A 5,295-nucleotide genomic window follows, 5' to 3' on the forward strand; every position below is an offset into this window, starting at 1 on the left:
CAGCTCACTGCCCCCCCCTCCCCCCAGCCTGCCACGCCCCCAACCCCCTCCCCGGGCCATGCTGCAGGGCCCGGCTTTTCCTGCTGATTCATGCGTTGGAACTGTGGGGGCGGGGCTTGGAACTTGGAACAAAGTTCAGACTTGGAGGGGCCGGCAGACAGCCTGGAATTCATACCAGATGTACCCGGAATGCGCAAGCGGAATGCTTGGCATTTGAGAGTCCAGGGGAGGCTGCCCAACCTCCCTGCCTAATCTCCCTCCCCTTCAGCCTTTGGTCCCTTGTCCTCTCCTCACAGTCCCAGGAGCCTCTGCTGACCTTCCAAACTCTAGACCTCCTCCCTTCCTCACTCTTCCCCAGACCCAGGCCCCCCAGAACTTTTTCCAGCTGAACTCTCCGGGAAGAAGTCAGTTGGGCTGATCACTGAACTCATTTCTGGACCTGAGATACAACTTCTCACCTAGTACCTTGGAAAAGGGTAGGGTGTGTCCAGCCAGGGTCCCAGGTCCTGCCTTTTCCCAATGCTGAGTAGGCTGCCCCCCACCCCCACCCCATGTGTGGCTGGGGTAAAGGGGATGAGAGCCTGGGTTCCTGCAGTTCTAGAAAGAGGAGCAAGGGAAATACGTTTAAAGCTGCCTCTTGCTTCTCACTGAGCTCCCGCAGGCCCAGGCTAAGAATCCTTCCTTAGGAGGTTGAGTGTCTGCTGGGACTGGACTTGGATGGACAGTGTCCCTGTGCCATGGCCCTGCTCAGGTCTTTCCCGTTTTTCTTCCCTTTGCCTTTAGGAGCCTGTACCTCCCACACCCTCACCTGGCTGAGCCGCAGTAGTTCTTCAGTGGCAAGCTTTATGTCCTGACCCAGCTAAAGCTGCCAGTTGAAGAACTGTTGCCCTCTGCCGCTGGCTTCAAGGAGGAGAAGGAGCTGCTTTCCCGCTCATCTGGAAGGTGACAGAACTGGGGCTGGGAAGGTCTGAACAGCAGGAGTGATCATGGTATGTTTCAGGAAAGGGAACCTTGTTCAGTCGGAGAGCCTTCACCCTGATTGGCGCGGCAAGAGAGAACAATTTGAGAGACCCTGACTCTGACTGCCCAAAGTTAGTCAGTCTTTGTGTGACAGTGGGAGGAAGTAGAGCAAAGAAAACCCTGTCTATCCCTTTACCCAGATGTCTTTCTTGACCCTCCCTCCTTATCCCTCATTCTTTCCACTGGCCTTTCCAGGTGAGGTCCAGAAGTAAGCTTGCCTCTTCCTGCCATCTCAGTAGTCATACCTCTGCTCTTAACCTTTCCCTGCATTTCCTTAGACTGGCCCAGACTCTAGATTCAGAGTTACTTACCTCTATGTGGCACCCTTAGACATCCGGTCTCAGCTTCTCCACCTACCTGTGGTATGGAGAAATCACCCAGCTGAGTGTGCCTGAGGGAATCGGAAGCCCGTTTGTGCAGACTCAGCTTGGGGTGGGAACAGAACAGCTTTTCACTTAAGCTATTGCCCCTCCCCCCTCCCTGACACTAACCCCAGGGATAGGGGGTTGGAGGGTTAAAGGGGCTCAGTCTCTACATTGACTTCTCATCATGCAAGGGTGGCCCCAGGCATCCTCTGCCACCCGTAATAAGACTGCGGCCCCTGATGGCTACCACTGCTCTTCTTCCTCACTTTGCTTTCCAGGATGGTGTGTGAAACTCAACTCAGGCCTATGCAGGCAGAAAAATTCTCCCCTCCAGCAACCAGCAGAGCTGAGTTCTGGGACTCAACCCCCCTTTGGGGCATCAGGCAGTGTAAACCTGCCATCCCCAGCTCCTGATCCAATCTCACTCTTTGGCTCAGGCTCTGGTGTGGTTGAGCCTTGGCCTAGAATCCCTGCCTGAAGGTGGCTGCCTTCAGGGGCTGCAGGAAGCTGTTTGTTCTATTTGGGGGGAAGAGGCGCTGGGTCCTATGACCCATTTATGAGAAACTCAAAGATTTAGGGGAGAGTAGACCATTGAACGAAGCTCTTCACAGCTTAAGCTGGATGTGTGTGGGACTGTGGTAGAAGGGGGTGGGTAGACTGAGTCCACGCAACAAAGATCACTCTGTCCCTGGACATTGCTTCCATCCTTTCTTCCCCTCCTCGCTTCACTGGCCACAGTGTCTCCTTCCAGCCTGGGTGTGTGGCTCTGCCACCCTCACCTATCATGGAGCAGAGATGAGGAGGAGCATCCTGGGAACACAGAGGCAGGCGAAGACCAGTGAAGGACAAAGCCTGGAGAGCACAGGACCTGTCTGGGCACCTTGCAGAGGGGGGGCATAAAGGCCAGGAGCACCCCAGGAAGAGGGAGGACAGCCAGCCTCCAGCAAGGACAAGCTTCCAGGCATCTTCAATCCTTCCACCTCTCTCCCACCTTGTAATTTACATATAAGCAGCTTCAAGGAACAAGAGCCAGCTGTGAAAGGACTTTCCACCTCCTTCAGAGATGTGGGACCATATTCAAGGGTCCTGTGGCTTCATCCTCCTCCTTCCACCTCTCTCCCACCTTGTAATTTACATAGAAGCAGCTTCAAGGAACAAGAGCCAGCTGTGAAAGGACATACACAGGAAATTCATAAAAGAAATGCAAATGGATAAAACCATGACAACAAATGTGTACTTCATTAGTAATTAAAGAGAGGCAAATACAGCTGTAATCATTTTTTTTTCTTATTTATCTTTATTGTGGAAAGTATTACAGATGTCCTTTTTCCCCCCCATTGACCTCCTTCACCGCCCCCCCCCACAAAGCATTTTTCTCATAGCAAGCTATAACAGAAAAAATAAGACCCAGTTGTCAGCAAAGGAGTACCAAAATAACACTCACATACATTGCATATAGGGTACAAATTGGTACAGCCTTCCTGGATGTAAGTTTGGTATTATGTATCAAATATATTACCATGGCCTTTGACCTAGTAATCCTACGTTTGGGAATTTAGCCTAAGAAAATAAATATTTAGTTATAAGATGTTCATTCCAGCATTGCAAAGAGAAGCAATGTCTGGGAATTCGTTTCTGCTGTAAAGAAAATTTGCAATAGGGGGTTGCTTAAATAAATTATTGTATATCTATCCAGATGGTGGAGTACTACACAGCCATTAAAAGTCACATAAAAGATCCCTAGCCGGTTTGGCTCAGTGGATAGAGCCTCAGCCTGTGGTCTGAAGGGTCCCAGGTTCGATTCCAGTCAAAGGCACATGCCAGGGTTGTGGGCTTGAACCCCAGTAGGGGGCGTGTAGAAGGCAGCTGGTTGATAATTTTCATCATTGATGTTTCTATCTCCCTCCCCTTGCTCTCTGCAATCAATAAAAATGTATTTTTTAAAAGTTGTGAAGAATATTTGAAAAGAAAAATGTTCTTTAAATATTAAAAAAGGTTATAGCCCTGGTCAGTGGCTCAGTAGTTAGAGCATTAGCCAGTGCACCAATGGGTCTCTGCTTCAATGCCTGGTCAAGGGCATGTACCTAGGTTGCAGGAGGCAACCAATCCATATCTCTCTCCTCTCTCTCCCTCCCTTCCTCTCTTCCACTCTAAAAATCAATGGAGAAAAGACTCTCAGTGAGGATTAACAAAAAAATTAAAAGATTATAAAAATGGTGGCCGAAACCGGTTTGGCTCAGTGGATAGAGCGTCGGCCTGCGGACTGAAAGGTCCCAGGTTCGATTCCGGTCAAGGGCATGTACCCTGGTTGCGGGCACATCCCCAGTAGGAGATGTGCAGGAGGTGGCTGATCGATGTTTCTCTCTCATCTATGTTTCTAACTCTATCTCTCTCCCTTCCTCTCTGTAAAAAATCAATAAAATATATTTTTTAAATAAATAAAATAAAAATGGTGTACCAGTATATCATGTGATCTCAATTTTGTTTTTTAAAATATAAGTATATACTTGCATACAATACATGAAACAGATAGAGACTGAGGCTATACTCCAAAGTGTTAATAGTGGTTATCTTTGGATGGTGGAATAAAGTAATTGTAATTTTCCTCTTCTGGTTTTTTTTTTTCCTGTAACTTCCAAATTTGCTACATTAATTGTGGATGGCTTTCATATAACAAAATTTAAAAGAATCAGTGTAACTTTAAAAAAAAATTTGGAGAGATGGGTGTGGAAGAATGAAGGGATGTCCCTAGCCGCTTGGGTTTAATGGAGTTTTGGTGGGGAAAGAGGGTTGTGAGAGTGTTCCGGGAGCAGAATCATCGATCAGCTGCCTCCTCTCTGCTTAAGAAATTCATTCCCTGGCAGTAACTGGAATCTTCCTGTTCCACGTACAGGAAAGGGCCCTGAATTTCTGGCTGGCAACCAGCTCCAGGTGTGGAGTAAGATGGAAAGCAGTACCAACTCCTCAGGAAATAGGGGTGGGGGGAGAGATTTTCCTTTACAGGCTGAAGGGTTCTGGAATCCTAACAATCCTGCTGCGGAAAGCACGATGCGCTCTGTTTTCTCTTCGATTCTGTCCAAACCTTGAGGTGACTCTGTGACCTCTCCCGGCCTCCTCGGATTGGGAGACATGTTGTCCACCCACCAGGTACCAGCTCGGGGGAGGGGTGCTTTTCAGGACTATAGTGCTGAGTGGTTCCCTTTGCCTCCCTTCCTAATGATGAGACTCCTCTGTAGGGCACCCAAAAAAGGTGGAGGGAGCAGTTTCCAGTGGGCCCCTCCCCCTCCCAAATGGAAGCTGCAGCTGTTCTATTTGAGAGGTACTAGGTGAGGGGGCAGGACTCCTGGAACTGTAGGGTTGCTGGGATGCGCTGTGGGCCTGGAAACCTCCGGAGGTAGAAGGGGTGCCTGGCTCCAAGGCAGTGAAGTGCCCTCTCCCCCACACCTGAGACGGGGGAGGGGTGGGAGCAAGTGGCAGTGGGTTTGCCCTGGCCTCTCACCCCAGGGCCGTGTGGGTGGGGTGGGAGGGATAACCAGATTGTAAGATTGTAGAGGAGGGGAAAGAGGGGAAAGTTAGTGGGGCGGGGCCTCCGGGAGTGTCAGGTGAGATTAGTGACCTACTTCCGGAGCTCTAAAGAGTTCAGGACTTGGGGAGCTGGGGGAGACCTCTGTCGACTTCCCAGAAGTCCCCTGAGCTCCGTGGCACGGCCGATCCCGGGAGCCCCCAGCCCGCAGTCTGTCGCTAGGGCGGGACGCGGTCGGTTGCCTAGGCTCCAGGGGCGGTGGCCGCGCGGCTGCTCCAATCACCGTCCAGCCGAGAGATCGTGGACCAGCCCTGGAAAAGTTACTGCGGATTCCCCAGGCCGGGCGGGCCAGCGAGCCCAGGAACGCAGCCCCGCCGGGACGCGGGT

General features: G+C 50.8%; 1 long non-coding RNA gene across 2 annotated transcripts in view; it reads left to right on the plus strand.

Annotated features, from left to right (window-relative positions):
• The window catches only part of LOC106723942, a 3,340-nt gene extending 1,588 nt beyond the window's left edge, over positions 1 to 1,752 (plus strand). The window contains exons 2-3 of one of the 2 annotated variants that reach the window (XR_001359697.1): positions 784 to 989; positions 1,216 to 1,305. This is a non-coding gene — a long non-coding RNA (uncharacterized LOC106723942). Of the gene's footprint in view, positions 1 to 783; positions 990 to 1,215; positions 1,306 to 1,663 lie in introns of those variants that run through there. The other variant, XR_001359698.1, reaches the window with a different exon arrangement.
• Positions 1,753 to 5,295: the final 3,543 nt, after the last annotated feature.

The sequence above is a fragment of the Myotis brandtii genome, unplaced genomic scaffold (genome assembly GCF_000412655.1).
Source record: "Myotis brandtii unplaced genomic scaffold, ASM41265v1 scaffold1167, whole genome shotgun sequence".
Taxonomy (NCBI): domain Eukaryota; kingdom Metazoa; phylum Chordata; class Mammalia; order Chiroptera; family Vespertilionidae; genus Myotis; species Myotis brandtii.